The sequence below is a fragment of the Rhincodon typus genome, chromosome 18, assembly GCF_021869965.1.
Source record: "Rhincodon typus isolate 14 chromosome 18, sRhiTyp1.1, whole genome shotgun sequence".
NCBI classification, from domain to species: domain Eukaryota; kingdom Metazoa; phylum Chordata; class Chondrichthyes; order Orectolobiformes; family Rhincodontidae; genus Rhincodon; species Rhincodon typus.
Genome location: NC_063349.1, coordinates 1,952,438 through 1,970,799, shown reverse-complemented (window position 1 = coordinate 1,970,799; position 18,362 = coordinate 1,952,438).

Below are 18,362 nucleotides of genomic sequence, written 5' to 3'. Positions count from 1 at the left end.
CTGCAATCAGACTCCACAACTGGAGATACTCCCCTCCCCATGCCTGTCTGCTTTCCATAGAGACCGCTCACTCCGCAACTTCCTCATCCACTCCACACTCCCCAGTAACCCCACCACCCCTGGCACCTTTCCCTGCAACCCCAGGAGGTGCTACACCTGCCCCTACACCTCCCCCCTCACCCCCATCCCAGGCCCCAAACAATCATTCCGTATCCAACATGGATTCACCTGTACATCTTCTAACCTGCTCTGCTGCATCCGTTGCTCCCGATGCGGTGTCCACTACATCTGAGAGACCAAGCACAGACTCGGTGACCGATTCACGGAGCATCTACACTCCGTACGCTCTAATTAACACCACCTTCCAGTTGCCAGCCATTTCAACTCCCCCTCCCACTCCCTTGGTGACATGTCCACCCTGAGCCTCCTCCAACGTCACAATGAGGCCATGCAAAAATTAGAGGAACAACACCTTATATTCCACCTGGAGAGCTTACAGCCCAATGGCCTCAACATGGAATTCACCAGCTTCAAAATCTCCCCACTCCCGGCCCCATTCCCATGTCCAGCCCTCCCTCTCATTCCCACCTCCTTGACCTGACACAAACTGTCCATCTTCTTTCTCACCTATCTGCCTCACCCTTCCTATTGACCAATCTCCACAACCCCGTACCTGTGTCCAACCTATCACCACCCCTATTTGTTTCTGAGCTGCCTTCCCCCTCCCCAGTCCTGATGAAGGGTTCTGACCCAAAATGGCTTTCCTGCTCCTCTGATGCTGCCTGACATGCTGTGTTCCTCCAGCTCCGCACAGTATTGACCCCGACTTCCAGCATCTGCAGTTCTTGCTATTTCCAAGTCACAGTGCTAGTAGTTTAAGAAAAGCACTGGGAAAAAGGATGTGGTAAAAGAGGATAAACCAGTGGGATTAGTTGAGGTAGTGAAGGAAATTCCAATAGAAGTTGAGGAGCTGCAGGAGAATGCACAGCCTAGTCATGGGCTGGATGGTAAGATAGCACCCAATCTTTTCAAAGACTTCACCCATATTGATAACATTTACTCAGGTGGAACAGGGGGAGAAGGTAAAGAAGTTAAAATATTGAGAAATATGGGAGCTAGTCTGTGTCTAATAGTAAGAGATGAAAATATTTGCACTCCTTCTGAAATATTGCCTGAGAGAGTGGTATTCTGTGGAATAAGTGGAGAGAGGAGTAGTGTTCCTCTGTGTAAGATAAGGCTAGAAAGTCCCATCAAGACTCGGGAAGTGATAATGGGAGTGATGGAAAAATGACCTTTTCCAGGGATACACTTTGTTCTTGGAAACGATATCGCTGGATCACAGGTGGGAGTGATGCCCATTGTAGTGGAAAAGCCAAAAGAAAACCAGCGAACTGAGGAGTTAAAAGAAAAATCCCCAGGAATTTTTCCCGACTGTGTGGTGACAAGATCCCACAGCCATAAGGGAAAACCAGAAGGGAAAACAAAAGAGAAAGATGAAGGAGTTGAGATCCAGTTAGCTGACAGCCTGTTTGATCAGATGGTAAAGGAAAACCCTAAGCAGGTAAAGGATCAGGAAGAGGTGTTTAGTTCTGACAGATTGATGGAGCTACAAGAAAAAGATGAGACAATAAAGGATTTATATCATAAAGCCTGCTCGGTAAAGAAATCGGAATGTATTCCAGAATGCTGTTAACTTAAGGATAAAATCTTAAGGTGGAAATTAAGACCTTGGCAGGTTAGTGCAGATGAGAAATGGGCAGAAGTTCACCAGATTGTGTTGCCAGTGGAATACAGACAGGAAATATTGTGGGTAGCACACAAATTACCTGTAGGGGGTCATTTAGGAGCGAGGAAGACTGAAGCTCAGATACAGAAGTATCTTTATTGGCCCGGATTACTTAAAGATGTGGTTGAATTTTGCCACATCTGTCATACGTGTCAGATGGTAGGAAAGCCACAGGCAGTAATAAAACCAGCGCCTTGGATGCCAGTTCCTGCATTTGAAGAATCCTTTACATGGGTTATAATTGATTGTGTACGTCCCCTCCCTAAAACCAAGTGGGACCCAATATTTGCTAAGAGTATTGGATGTGTCTACCAGGTTTCCAGAGGCAATTCCATTATTGAATAGCAAGGCAAAAAAGGTTGTAAAGGAGTTGCTTGCTTTCTTTACCCATTATGGGCTACCCAGGGAGATTCAGTCAGACCAGGGTCCAATTTTACTGTCAAATTATTTAAGGAGGTCATTGATAGTTTAGGCATCAAACACTTCACATCAACCGCATACCTGAATCCCAGGGAGCATTGGAAAGGTGGCAACAGACCCTAAAGACCATGCTGAGGGATTAGTGCAAGGATTACACCAATGATTGGGATAAAGGTATCCCAATTCTATTATTTGTTGTTAGAGATGCCCCAAATGAATCGACTCAGTTCACTCTATTTGAATTGATATTCAGACACAAAGTAAGAGGGCCTTTAAAATTAATTAAGGAAACATTGATAGGTGCGAAGTCAGAGATCTCCCAGTTGGATTATGTATCTGAGGTGAGAGTAAGATTAAACAGAGACGGTGAAATAGCTAGACAACATTTGAAGGTGGCACAGCACCTAATGATGCAAGAAGCAGATAAGAAATCTAAAATTTGTATGTTTGTCCATGGGGATAAAGTATTGGTGCTGTTACCAGTGGTAGGAGATCCCTTCAAAGCAAGATTTAGTGGTCCCTATCAGATGGAGAAGTTAAGTCTAGTGAATTGTCTGGTAAAGATGCCAGATAGGAAAAAATGTTATTGGGTATGTCATGTGAACATGCTGAAACATTACTATGACAGGGGAAGGGAACCAGAGAAACAGGATTAGTCACTGCCACTCAGAGTGAAGAATCAAATCCAGATGATTTGGACTTTGATGTGCCTCAGAATAAATTGAATAATGAGGAAATCCTTAAGGAATGGGATAGGGTAGTGAGCTATCTGCCCCAGGAACAAAGAACTGAATTTAAGAACTTGTTACAGTGCTATGAGAACCTGTGTAGAAATAGAATGGGGCGGATAATACAATAGTACATGAGGTTGACTTGGGGAATGCCATTCTGATAAAACAACACCCCTACAGGCTTAATCCTCCAAAAGCAGCGCAGGTACAGAAGGAAGTGGAAGCGATGCTCCAGGAAGACTTTATCGAGCTGAGTCAAAGCGAGTGGAGTTCGCTGATTGTGTTGATTCCCAAACCCAATGGTACTCAGCAATTCTGTATAGATTATCGGAAGGTCAACACTGTGACCAAATCTGACAAATACCAAATTTCAAGGCTGGAGGATTGTGTGGTAAAAGGAGGATGGACCACTTACATCAAAAAGCTGGACTTACTTCATGGTTACTGGCAAGTGCTTTAGTTGGAAAGAGCGAAGAAAGTTTCTGCTTTTGTAACCCCAAATGGGTATTGTCAATTTAAAGTAACGCCCTTGAGAATGAAAAACGCACCAGCCACTTTTCAAAGGCTTATGAACAGAGTTGTTGCAGGATTGACTAATTGTGATGTCTACATAGAAGACGTAGTGATCTTTAGCCATTTGTGGAAAGATCATATGGAGCATTTGGCAGAGCTCATTGAAAGACTACGGGAGGCAAAGTTGGTCATAAACTTAGCAAAAACAGAATTTGCAAAGGCAGGAGTGATATTCTTAGGGCACAACGTCGGACATGGATGGATAACACCAAGGAACATGAAGACAAAGGCCTTTGAGGAATTTCCAAGACCATCTTTGAAGAAGGAAGTGCTACAAATTTTAGGATTGAGCAGATTCTACAGGAAATTTGTGCCAAACATTAGTAGCGTAGTGACACCGTTGATGGTTTTGTTAAAAAAAAACAAAATTTCGGTGGACAGAACAATGCCAGGAAGTATTTGAGAATTTAAAAGCCGAGTTAACCACTGCACCAGTTTTAACAACACCAGATTTTTTTGAATCCCTTCAAAGTTGCCATTGATGCAAGTGATGTAGGTGTTGGAGCTGTGTTGTTACAGGAGGATGATTGCGGCATTGAAAGCCAATCAGTTATATTTCAAGAAAACTCAAATCCACCAGAAAATATATTCAACCACTAAAAAAGGGTTGTTGAGTTTGGTAATGGCCTTACAACATTTTAATGTTTACATTGGAAACAATGCATCAGAGACAGTTGTTTTCTTTTTCTTTATTCATTCATTTCGCTGGCTAGGCAGTATTTATTACCAATCCCTAATTGCCCAGAGGGCAGTTGCTGCAGGTCTGGAGTCACATGTAGTCCAGACCAGGTAAGGATGGCAGTTTATGTATACTGATCACAATCATTTGACATTTCTGGAAAGATATAAGGGCAAGAACACCATATTATTTTGTTGGAGTCTCAAATTACAAGAATTTAGTTTACGTATTGTACATGATGTGCGTTGTGAAAATATTATTGCAGATGCTCGCAAGTTTAAAAGAAAAATATTCACATAGGATGGAAACGGTAGTGTTCAATGTTATGTATATAAAATTAATATAAAACATTTAACTCCATATTAATGAGCTATGGATCTAGTAATATAATGGAGTTAAGGTTTTAAAAAAAAGAAAAAGTGAAGCCATATTTTCATAATGATGGTTTATTTTTTCTTAAGGGGGGAGGTGTTGCGAAGTTGGGTGGAGTACTTGTGGATTGATAGGCAGGAAGTTAGAATTTGGGATTTGTGAAGTGCTAGGGTGGAAAGCATTGTATGGTCCCTTTAAAAGATCAGGTGCTTTTTCTGTGCTTAGAGATTTAAATGGCCGTCTGTGAGCAGCAGATTGAAAGTTTGCAGCAATTGACACATTTGTATCAAAAGGCTGTACAGTTAGCAGCAGTTTTTAGCAAGGCAACAAGTTGTTGAATCTAGCCAATCAATTTGAACCAGGCACTTAGATACCAAAAAATTACTAAATTTAAATCTGATGATTTTGACAACATAGGACCAATCCTATTGTAAGAAATATTGATATGTCATCAAAGGTATAAAAAGAAGGGGGAAGTTGGACAAAGGCCCTGAGCTAAATGCCATCTGCCAGAGCTAACAGTCCTCAGCTCTCAAGAGAGTATCACTGGCTATTGCAGACTCCTCTGAGTCTTAGAGAAAGCACCATCTAAATAACAACAGTACCAACAGCACAACTGGTTAATATTCCTGACAGAAGAATCGATGGAGAAGGCACAGGACATTCCAGAAGACACGTAACCTGGCTGTAATTTTGACAGGCAAAATTTTGTTTATATTTCATATAATTGGGGATGTCTATTTATTGGATCAGCATGTCATTAGAATCTTGCTTTATTTGGGAATAGTTACTACTTTGAAGGAGTTTATTTGGTTTGTTGATAGCTTAGTTACTTTGTTCACTGTTAAGAGTTAAATAGATAAATTGTTACTTGTTGATTCTAAAGTGAGTGTCAGGGATTCATTTTATTTAACTACTAGAAGTTGCTGAAAAGCAGGTTACATCACTTTTCACATTATTTTTAAACAGATTATAGGGCGAGGTGCTCCTCTTTGAGTATTTTGGTTTTAGTTCTCAGTGTAGGGGGGGGTCCACCTCCACATTTTAACAATTACCAAATCGATAAACAAGACTCTCCATTAGTTAGTGGCATTGTCACAGCTGTCAAAGGGCACATCTTTAAATGATCAGTACAAGGGTGTGAATACATTTAAAGGAGTCTGGTTGAATCATCACACGCTAAAGTTTAGTTGGTTACGCACAGTAAGCACATGAGCTGGCTACATCCATTGATTAAAATGTACAAAGTCATTCCCAATACAGACATCAAGATATTGCAGGACTTTAAAGGTGCACTTTCAAAAGTGATAGTTTTTAAGATGCTGTGACATGTCACGTGAGTTTTAGTTGTATTCAGCTCCTGAAACTCTGGCACCCCCAGGTAGTGACCTAGGGCTGACTATCTTCAGCTGCTTCATCAATGATCTTCCTTTCAATGCAAGGACAGACGTGGGAATGTTCACCAACAATTACACAATGTTCAGCATCTTTCTCTGCTCCTCAGATACTGAAGCAGTCCATGTTCAAATGGAACAAGATTTGGACAACATTCAGGATTGGATTGACAAGTGGAAAGTAACATCTGAGACACACAGGTGCCAGACAATGACTATCTGAAAGACCATAAGAAATAGGAGCAGAATCAGGCCATTCAGCCCATTGAGTCTACTCCACCATTCAATATCATGGCTGATAGGTTTCTCAACCCTATTCTCCTTCTTTCTCTATAAGCCTTACTGTTCAAGAATGTCTCCATCTCTGTTTTAAATAGTCTCAATGACTTGGTTTCCACAGCCCTCTGCATCAGTGAGTTACACAAATTAGCCAGCCTTTGGCTGAAGAAATTCCTCCTCATTTCAGTTCTAAAGGGTCATCTCTTCACTCAGAGGCTGTGCCCTTGGGTCCTAGTCTCTCCTATTAGTAGAAACATCTTCTCTACATCCACTCTATCTAGGCTTCTCAGTATTCTATAAGTTTCAATTAGAACACCACTCATCCTTCTAAACTCCATCAACTACAGACCCAAAGACCTGAACTGCTCCATATATGATAAGCTCTTTATCCCTGGGATCATTCTTATAAACCTCCTCTGGACCCTTCCAAGGCCAGCACATGCTTCCTTAGATACAAGACCAATAACTACCCACAATATTCCACGTGCAGTCTGACCAGAGCCTTATACAGCCTCAGCAGTACATCTCTGTTGTTGTATTCTAGCCCTCTTGCAATGAATTCCAACTTTGCATTTGCCTTCCTAACCACCAGCTGAACCTGCATGTTAACCTGAAGAGAATCCTGAACTAGGAATCCCAAATCCTATTGTGCTTCAGATTGCTGAAGCCTTTTCCTCATTTAGAAAATTGACTCTGCCTCTGTTTTTCCAACCAACTTGCATAACCTCACACTTTCCCACATTGTATTCCATCTGCTACCTCTTTCCCCACTCTCCTAGCCTGTCCCGGTCTTTCTGTAACCTCTCCGCTTCCTCAACACTACCTGTCCTGCCACCTCTCTTCGCTTTTCAATATTTGAAAAAAATCTCTTCCAATCTTATCTCCTGTAAAAGAGAGTACAACCATCTCCCTTTGACATTCCCCATTACCATTGTTGAATCCCTCACTTGCAACATCTGGTGTGGTGATTACCATTGACCAGAAGCTGAACTGGACTATCTGTGTAGCCAGTTGCTTGGTTACAAAGCTTTCTGTTCTGATGTATATTTTCAAATTGATTTGTGTACAAGCCAGAACACATGCTGGGCCATCTAAAACAGCTAGTTCTAAGTACAAAAAAATGTTTGCATGTCAGATTTTTAAAATTACTCTTTTGTAAAGCACGGGTGATCGTAAGTTGGATGTGTGTAAATACTGTACCTACAAGAGCAGGCCAGTGGCTAGGAATTCTGTGGCAAGTAACTCCTCAAAGCTCATTAACTATTCACGAGGCACAAAGTCAGACGTGTGAAAAATTCCACAATTCTCACTTGAGTCGTGTCTGCTGACCACTGAGTTTGACCCAGCATTAAACTGATTTATATTCACAATATAAATATTGCAGGTAAAACTTGCGCCTCTGGCCTGAATCTCCACCCTGAGCTCAGTCGGAGACATTCACCGAGAGTTGAGGCAGCGCTTTAGAAGTTTTTTTTTTTAACTTTTAAATTGCCGTACGTCTCTGCATCAGGACTTGGACGGGTCCCAATGTGTTTCTCCCAAACTACACTCCAACAACCCAAAGGTCTGAAGATTGGGCCGTTATTTCTTCAGTTCAATGAAAATCAGTTGAACCTTCCTTACTGGAGGTGAAGTATGCTGTGTCAAATTTAAAAGCCTCATCCTTTTGTGTGAAAGAATGTACTGCCTCATTCCTCTCTGTAACATCTTACAGCAATGTCCTCGCACAAGGACTCTCTTGTTGGTCCAATTCTGGAATCGTACAACTCACTGACAGCCAAGCTGGCTGTGTCCCATGCTCTGGAATTAGCTCCCTATACACTCTGACTCTCTCCTTCTTTACAGTCCTCCTTAAAAACTAAGTCCGAGAAATCTCTGGGCCCTCCCTCCAAACCTGTGCTTCTTTAGCTTAGAGACAGTCTGCCTCTGAACATGTGTGAAGCACATGGACTGTTGTATTAAAGTTACTGAAACAGTGTTTGTTTGAATAAGATGCAAGGCTCTAGATGGTTGTAGGACAAAGGTTACGTTGTTAGGCTTGAGGAAATTTAACTTATGAACCATCCTTGATTTTATCATCTTCGGCTTTTCCTGGATTTTCTTAAATTTGATCCTATTTGGCGTTGATCCCAGTGAATTCTGGAGTCTTTCCAAAACTGACACAAGTAGGTCTAAACGTTCCAAGTTCTGTGCTTGCGCTATCGAGCTGCAGAAGAAATTACAAATCTGAAGACTTTGGCTATTATATAGCAGCTCACAACACCAAAACCAGCCATTTAACTGAGATTTTGGATCCACAAGGGACTCAAAAGTTTCTGGAGGTCTGGAGGTCCAGGCCACAGACAGATCAGCCATGATGCCACAGGATAGTAGAGGACTCGATGGACCGAATGGCCGGCTCATCTTTCTCTGTCCCCACAGAATAGGAGCAACTGGGTAATTTTGTTGATTCCAGAGTTTTGGTGCTCTGAGATTATGGCTTCCATGAGCAGACACAGCTATGGGTGTATACACCAGTCACACATTTTCACCGCGTCATCATTGACCCGGACAAAGCAACATTCAGTGGATGTGGGAAGTCTGACACTAAAAGAGGAATTGCTGGCCGGACAGTAATGCTTGCTGACACTGCTATCGTGTAGTTTTAAAAGAAGCTTATTCTTGCCATCAAAAAGCTGGAGGACAATAGTCACCAGATTGTGCCATTTGATCTATCAATAGAAGGTCAGCTACTTGTTGATTTCAGCGAACGAAACAGCACGAACATTCCTGACTTCAGACAACGCTGATACTATCAGGTTCAGGGAATGGACAGTGCTGACACCATTGGGTTTCCAAATTGCGCAGCGTTAGCAGTATCGAGTGCAGAGAACCCACAGCGCTGACACTCAAGTTGAACAAAGATACAGCATTAACACTGTCGAGTTCAGGAGCTGCTCAATACTGACATTACCAATTGCACACCGGAGCTGAGAGAATATTTGTGGCGAACACTCCTGCCGCAGCACTGTATAACAGCTGCTCTGTGCTGGTGTTTATACACATGGGTGACAGTGGTGTCATGGGAATGTTACTCGCCTCGCAATCTAGACACGAAGGCCACGTGGCTTTTTTTCCTTTATTCATTCACAGAATGAGGGCGTCGCTGCCCAGGCAGCATTTATTGCCCATCCCTAATTGCCCAGAGGGCAGTTAAGAGTCAACCACGTTGCTGTGGGACTGGAGTCACATGTAGGCCAGACCAGGTAAGGATGGCAGTTTCATTCCCTAAAGGACATTAATGAACCAGATGGGTTTTTCCAACAATCAACAATGGATTCACAGTCATCATTAGATTCTTACTTCCAGATATTTTTATTGAATTCAAATTCCACCTTCTGCTGTGGCGGGATTCAAATCTGAGTCCCCAGAACATTATCTGGGTCTCTGGATTAACAGTCCAGTGATAATACCACTAGGCCATTGCCTCCCCCTTATTGCAATTTAAATTCGACAAATAAATCTGGATTGAAAGCTCATCTGAGCAATGGTAACCATGAAACAATTATCGCCTATTGTTAAAATCCATTTGTTTCAGGGATGGTCTTTAGGAAGGAAATCTGCCTTCCTTACCCAGTCTGCAGTTTCTCCCACAGCAATGTGGTAGTCTCTTGAATGCCCTCTGAAACAACCCAGCAAGCCCTTCAGTTGAAGGACAAATTGTAGCCTTCCCAGTGATGCCCACATCCTGTGAAAGAATAAAGAAATAAATTCCTCCTCAAGGACCTCCTCATTCCATTTACATCATCTCAGCCTTTTTCTCTATTCCCATTTCTCTCATATACTCACCCAATTCCTTGTCAAAACCATCTATCCTATTTACCTCGACCATTTCCTATGACAATGAGCTCCACATTCTCGTCAAATAAAGTAACTTCTCAGTAATTGCTAAAACAAAACAGATACAAAGAGCTGGAGGAACTCAGCAGGTCTGGCAGTACCTGTGGAGAGAGAAATAGACATAACATTTTGCCTCACAGTGCCAGGGGCCTGAGTTCAATTCCAGCCTCAAGTGGAGTTTGCACATTCTCCCAGTGTCTGCGTGGGTTTCCTCTGGGTGCTCTGGTTTCCTCCCATGTTCCAAGGATATGCAGGCTAGGTGGATTGACCATGGGAAATGCAGGGTTACAGGGATAGTGTGGGGTGGGATGAGGGCTGGGCCTGGGCGAGATGCACTTCGGAGGGTCAGGGTGGACTTGATGGGCTGAATGGCTGGCTTCCACACTGTGAGGATTCTATGATTCTTAACTTTACCGTAATACCTTGAGTTTGAATTCTATACCCTAGAAATGAATCCTGCTTTTGTTAGCATATTTAATTTAATGTAGTTGAGTATGATAGGGATATGTTAATGATACAATGTCATTCTGACATTAGCAGAGAAGAGAAGAGAAGAGAAGAATATAGGAGCTAATTAAAGACTAACACAAAAGTCAGTATCCTTTACATAAGGAGGGAAATAAAAGAGTATGTTTAAACTTTTTGAGAGTCAGAGCTCATTGACTAATCGTTGTATCCATCATGTCAGTGCATTCCATGGGGGTAACTTAAAACAATTAATTGCAAAGCTAATGTATGTCTGAAAGCTTGCTAATGCCTCCTGTTATGGCACAAGGATGGCAAGTCAAACTAAATCAGACTCATTATCAGTGGATTTGCAACACAGTGAAATTAAAACATTCAATGACCCTCAAAATTGCTAGATAGCCAGATTTATGAATAACAGATATCAGACACTAATTTATAGTTTAAACAAAAATTAGCAATTTATTATTAATACTGTAACGTTAGCAGAACGAAGCTAAACAACAAGGTAATCTAATTAAGGTCTATATTAAAAGCCAATCTTCTTCGATTATAGCCCGCACTCTCACATAGGCAGATGCAATTAAGGGATAGAACAAAGCAAAAGAAAGATTTGTAACTGGCCAGTTCAATAACCATTTCAACAATAGTCCTTGGTCTTTATAGAATCTTTGAACAGTATGTTGTATCACAGGCCCATAGGATTGGATCTGGCTTGAATTCCAAAGTTGCCAGTCAATGCAAATAGCTTCCAGCAGATTCCGAGGAATATTCACTTATTTCCTATATATGGGGATTCTTAGAATGTGCAACAATTCTTTAACTGAATATAGAACTAGAGACTGTAAACTCAAACACAGCTTCTCTGCACACAGTCTTCTACCCAAAACAGTAATTAAAATCAACTCAGTCAATGTTTCTCTATTTTTTACATTCTCTGTGATTGGCTGACCAGTACCAGGCTCCCCTTGACTGACCAATTCAACATCCAAACAGCTGCCAGTCCTTGAAAACTATACACCCTGGTGCAGAAACATCTACAGCATTCTTTGAACAATAATTAACCTGCAATTATCTCTCCAGGCCAGTTCACATAAACAAGCTTCAGTTTGTTTGCTGTCCTTTCCAAGACAGCTGCTGCTGATGGTTCAAATTCGACTCTCAACTTCAGCTCATGGTCCCAAACCTAAAATTAGAAACATAAAGAAAAGAAGTACTTGTACTATGCTTCCTCAGGCTATTCTCTCCAGGTCAGTATCACCTGTAGATTTTGCTATTAGGTTTTAGTTTTTGCTCCAGTTTGATTATGAACAGATTTATTGCTGCGTGTTACCTTCAGGGTAGTGGGAGAGAACCCTGGAGGGTGAAGGCATTGGAGTGTGTTGCGTAGGGACAAGGGTGCATTGCTTCCGTGATGAATGGCTTTGATTCAGTGCAGTCACTCAGTCCTTCTAGATTGAGCTCTCTCCATTGACAGAGTGTGGACACCATCATTTCCATAAACTATTGCTGCAGGGTTTGGGTTAGCTCCCTGCTCTAGCTGCAAAGCAGCATTCCTAGTACCATTCCCACTGTGATGTGGTTATGCCTGTTCCTCACTTAGTTCAGTTAAAGATTTTCCCCATCGTTCCTTGTCCAGCTCCCAGATATCACAGATCGTCATCCTGGCTCAGATATCTGATATGAGCAAGGCTACGCTGAGTAATTAATCACAAGAATTAATTATCCATACTCTGTGAGCAGTTACCAATGAGGCTGAAGTTTGCATCATCTCTTCACTGCTGAGTGTAAAATCCAGGCATTCACTCAGAAATTTGGTCCATCAATTGTCCTCTTGCAGCGAAAGCGAGTCATGGGTTGGCAGAGATTATGACCCTCTTGTCTTGTCAGTACACCCACGTCTTTAGGGAAGGAAATCTGTTCTCTTTACCCCGATTACCCCAAGTGTGACTCCAGACCCACAGCAAATGTGGTTGGCCCTTAACTGTCTTCAGAAGAAGCCCTAGCGAGCTGCTCAGGTATAACAATTATTACAAAGTCTAAAGAAAGAAATTAAATCAGATGGACCATCCAGCATTGATTCAGGCACTGGAAACACGCCTTTCCAGTTGTCCCAGCACAGTCCTCCTCACTAACATCTGGGGGCTTGAGCCAAAATCAGGAAACTGATCGAGAAACAGCCTGACATTGCCATACTCACAGAATCATGCCTTACACCCAAAGTCCCAAAATAACCATCACTGAACTGTGAGGTGTCTCCTGGACATATCCTCAATGGTATGCAGCCAGGAGGGACCGTTGTAAGGGATCCTTACTGACTCTGGAAAACACTGAAGGCCACCAATCAGTCCTACCCCACATTGCCATACACATGCAACCCACTGCAAAAAAAAATCTCCTTAGAGTTAAGGACGTTGCTTTGGGCTGGGTGCAGTTGTGTTTCATTCTGGAGAACTTCAGGCTCATACGCAGGATGCACATTCAGCTGGCTCCTGTTTGCTTCAAGTCCCCTACGCTTAGACATGCACATTCAGACTGACAGATGCACATAGTCAGAAATATAACTGTTGATACAACAGTGTGCTGTTGTGTGTTATGTGCGACACTGTCAATGTTTCACCCATCAGCCTGCACTCCTTCTTCTTGAGAGCGATGAAGGAAAAACCGGTAAAACTTGCAAATGACACATTCTGGTCCAACATGTCTTTGTACACTTCAGAAGTCATGTTGAGGTGGCATTGGACGTTGGTGAGGCCTCTTCTGTAGTACTGTGTCCAGGTCTGGTCGCCCTGTTGTAGGCAGGATATTATTAAACTGTAGAGGGTTCAGAAAAGGTTTACTAGGATGTTGCTGGGTATGGAAGGTTTGAGCTATAAGGAGAGGCTAGATAGGCTGGGATGTTTTTCACTGGAGTGTAGGAGTTTGAGATCTGACCTTATAGCGGTTTATAGAATCATGAGGGGTGTAGATAGGGTTAATGGTAAGTGTCTTTTCCCTAGAATAGGGCATTTCAAGACTAGGGGGCATATTTTTAAGGTGAGAGGAGAGAGATTTAAAAAAGACACGAGGGGAAAATGTTTTACACAGAGGGTGGCTCATGTGTGAAATGAACTTCCTGAGAAAGTGGTGGATGCGGGCACAGTTACAACATTTTAAAGACACTTGGATAAATACATGAATAAGAAAAGTTTGGAAGGATATGGGCCAGGAGCAGGCAGGTGGGACTAGTTCAGTTTGGGATTATGTTTGGCATGGACTGGTTTGACTGAAGAGTCTGTTCCTGTGCTGTATGACTCTATGACTCTATAACTCTATAACAGTGCTCCAGGGTAAGACCAGTGCATTCATTTCCAGTTGTTACTGCATGTTTTCTGGTTTTCCTCATGCTTTAAAATCGGGCTACCCGCGATGTGAAATCTGCACGGACTAAGCCTTTCAGAGTGTCCTATGATGCTTTAACAGCTGCCCTTCATCACTCACAGCACAATCCAATTCTCCAGTGAATCGTAAAGCATTTAACAAAACAAAAACGCCATCAAACTTACACAATAACTGGAGTTTTTCCAACCAGCTATGCATTATCTCACAATGTGATCCACAAACTCAATCCATCTGTTTGCAAAGTAACTGAGCTGAAAATTTTATCACGGTTCTCAAAATTTCAATCTTATCTTTCTCTGTTACAAATTCAGTAAAATTCTCCCACTGGCACTCCCTCAGGACCTCAGTCTTCCTCTATAATTTCCAGGCTTCTAAATCTATAACTACTTCCTCTCCTTTTGCATGGAGATGTCTCTCACTGCACACCGTGGCCTTTCCCCAAGGAATGCAGGGTGGGAAAAGTCCCCAATGTTACCACAATCCCATTGAATCCTCGTTTGTCTAGCTTTCCAGCTTCCACAGAGCAAGGTAGTACTGAGAAATATATCAGCCCCAAGTCCGATAGTCAGGTAATGTGGCACTGCCTTTCACATAATGTGTACCAGGTTCCCTCCCATTGAATCTTCTCTAACTGGGAAAATAATGGAACATGAAAAACTCCAAACACCTACAGACATAAGGTCTATGAAATAAATGGGGCAGCATGGTGGCTCAGTAGTTAGCGCTGCTGCCTAACAGTGGCAGGGACCTGGGTTCAATTCCACCCTTGGGAGTTTACACATTCTCCCCGTGTCTGTGTGGGTTTCCTCCAGGTGCTCTGGTTTCCTCCCATAGTCCAAACAGGTGCAGGTTTGGTGGATTGGCCATGCTAAATTGCACGGGCTATGTGGGTTAGCCATGGGAAATGTAGGGTTATGGGGTTATGGGGTTATGGGGTGGTGTGATGTGGAATTGATGGGCTGTTTCCATACTGTTGGGATTCTGTGATGGAATAGCCAAGTCTCAGCACAACCATGGGCAGTGAGGGGTTAAAGTCTGAAGCTGAATAAAAGCCAGTAGCTCAGCGTAAGGAACTTAACATTGTCTGACAGTGATCGTAGGACAATGGCACAGGGGAAAGCTGTTAATCATAGAAAGATTTTTTTTAAAAATTGTACATTTTTAGATTTGAAAGGCATCAAGGGGCATGGAGAGAATGCAGGAATGTGGCACTGAGATAGAGGATCAGTTGTGACCATATTGAATAGCAGAGCAAGCACAAAGAGCTGAATGGCATCCTCCTGCTACTAGTTTCTGTTGCCCGGCATTACCTGATGTGATCAAAAGGAATGATCACCTCATACAATGGTATTGGAATTAAACTGTGGATGCTGGAAATCTAAAACAGAAATTACTGCAGGAACTCAGCATCTGCGGAGACAGAAACAGAGGTATCGTTTCAAGTCCAGTGACATTTCTTCAGAACTGGTAGTAGCAAGGAATAAGTGGTATTTATCTTCTTGACAATAGTACTATTCCTATGGAAGAGGGAAATGGATCAGTCAAACCCCAATTCTTCTCTTCGCTCTCCTCTTCATCATTTGTTTTCCTTTTCTTCTTCTTCTCTTCATCTACCTGATGTTGTAGGGAGGCTGGAATGGCACAGCGGTGACCGGAGTGGGGTCTGCTGGCTTTGTAGGCCCTATGTGTGGACCCCTGATATTGGCAGCTGCAGTGATGAAGGAGCAGGGGCTCCTGGTGGTGGTAGACCCGGAGTGTGGACCTTGCAAAAGTCTTAGAGCAGTATTTGGAACCATGGTTGATGAAGATGAATTCAATTTAAGTACTTTCTTTTTATCCTTTTATACCTCAAAACTACGCCGGATTGTGGCAACAGAACACTTTTCACTGTATCCCCCAAGGTATATGTGACAATAAAGCATTCATTCATTCACCTCAGGGCCAGTGCTGTAATTGGGTCATCTCCAAACAACAGCAGAGATGTTTTGAGCCATTTTGAAGAGATCATGTAGCCTGGACTGCTTCCTTCCCCATCAAAAAGGACTACATAGTTTCAATGATGATGCCGCTTTTCAATGCTTTGTGTCTCTAGGAGTGTGACTTGGCATTGAGTAGACACTGACATATATACCCCAGCAGACCATAGCAGATCCTTCTGTTCTTGTGGCACTGGAGCCAGGTCTTCTTGCTCTGTCCAGGGGCACTGACCTCCCTTACCACATAATTCCTGGCTACCTTGCTAGGTGGGGATGCATTACCGAGCCATGAGTTTCAGTCTGGCTCTCAGGCACCTCTAGTGGGGTGGCCAAGGGAGATTTAGAGACACACCTACCCTACAGAGTGTGAAGTGCTGTCCAGGTGCCTTTTGAATCTGGAGATCACAGAGGTCCCGATGGGGCTGAGGAATTCCTGCCTGCCTGCCCCGTAAGATTCCATGCTATCCTGAGTCATGCTGAGAAGCCATTATGTTTGACGCCAGGTGGAGTATTTAGCAGAAATGTCCACTCAACATCTGCTTCAGTGCCTCCTCATGTTTTATAAAGCTCCTGTGAATCATGGAGATGTTTAATGACATGAAAGGTGCTACATAAATGTGGTTGTTTTTGTAGGGTATAGTTGATGTGCTGAATAAGGCTCAATCATATTTTGTGTTACACTTCTCACTAAAGCTGGTTTTAGCTCCCTTAATTGGTCATTTCCACTAATTTGTGAAACTGGTATCAGGAAATGGTTCAAAATTTTAGTGAAAGGATGGACTTAAATAATAATTTATATCCCTTCAAGGTTGAATTCATCATTAGAGGTTCAAACAGGGACAATGAATTCACTGTGACACAGTCAATTGGCAAAGTTAAACTCAGTGCTGTTTACAAATTGCATTTGCTTTTCAATTGAAAATTTGGAAGCCTGCGTGTATTTAAAATTAATCCATATTATGGTAGTCCACCGTTAAACAATCCCCTCAGAATACCTCAAGGCTATCACAACCCCTCCCCCCGCACAGTAAAAAAAAAGTACAATGTGATATTTGTCTTCTTGGATTTTTCCATCATCCAGCTTTCGGAATTATAACTAACATCAGCAAATAACAGATGAATTAAAAATGAGCTTGCAGTCGAAAGTTAAGCATCACTGACACATTTCAGAATTGAGGCATTTCCCACTTAGAACTATGCTTCATTAAACCAGTTGGCTTTATGGCAACATTCATAGTCATGATTTGGCAGTTGAAAGATGGCCGGGATTACTGGCACAACAGTAAAAATAATTTACTGTCTAAAAGTCTTCCATTCAACAGGCAATATGACCCACAACTGTAGGCCACAGATCTCGCACAGCTGAGCACAGCTTCCCTTGCAATACATAAATATTTTACTTCTTGGATTTTGTCACCGTGATGGTGATAAAGCTGCCAGTGTTCAGTGTGTCTGAAACTGACAGCAACTTGTGGAACTTACATGTTTTGAGTTGAACGTGGAAATCAGGGAACAATGGAGAGTGTTCTGTTGATGGGTTCTCAGCCTGTGATTAATAAGCATTGAGAATCTGCGCTGTTTCATAACTGTCCTGGTTAAGAAAACACTTTATAAAGCTGCTCCTTACTGAATGGTTAATCCCATATAAGGCCGGCACTGATGATTTCATTTTAAACCAGTCTCACACCTAGATGATGTGCCAGCAATTTACACACACACACACACACACTCACATACACACACTCACACATACACACTTACACTCACACACATACATACACACACATTCACACTCACACACACACACACACACACGCACACTCACACACACACACAACACACATACACATACACACACACATACATACATACACACACATACGCACACATTCACACTCACACACACTCACATTCTTACACTCACACTCACACATACACACACTCACACTCACACACACACACAAATACTCACGCACAATGTGTCCATCCTTCTACGCCCACATCCAGGTCAATGTGTGCGGGAGGGTTTCCTGACACAGTATGTAGATAGGCCAACAAGAGGCGAGGCCACATTGGATTTGGCACTGGGTAATGAACCAGGCCAGGTGTTAGATTTGGAGGTAGGTGAGCACTTTGGTGATAGTGAGCACAATTCAGTTACGTTTACTTTAGCGATGGAAAGGGATCGGTATATACCGCAGGGCAAGAGTTATAGCTGGGGGAAAGGCAATTATGAGGCGATGAGGCAAGATTTAGGATGCATAGGATGGAGAAGGAAACTGCAGGGGCTGGGCACAATTGAAATGTGGAGCTTGTTCAAGGAACAGCTACTGCGTGTCCTTGAGAAGTATGTACCTGTCAGGCAGGGAGGAAGTGGTCGAGCGAGGGAACCGTGGTTTACTAAAGAAGTTGAATCTCTTGTCAAGA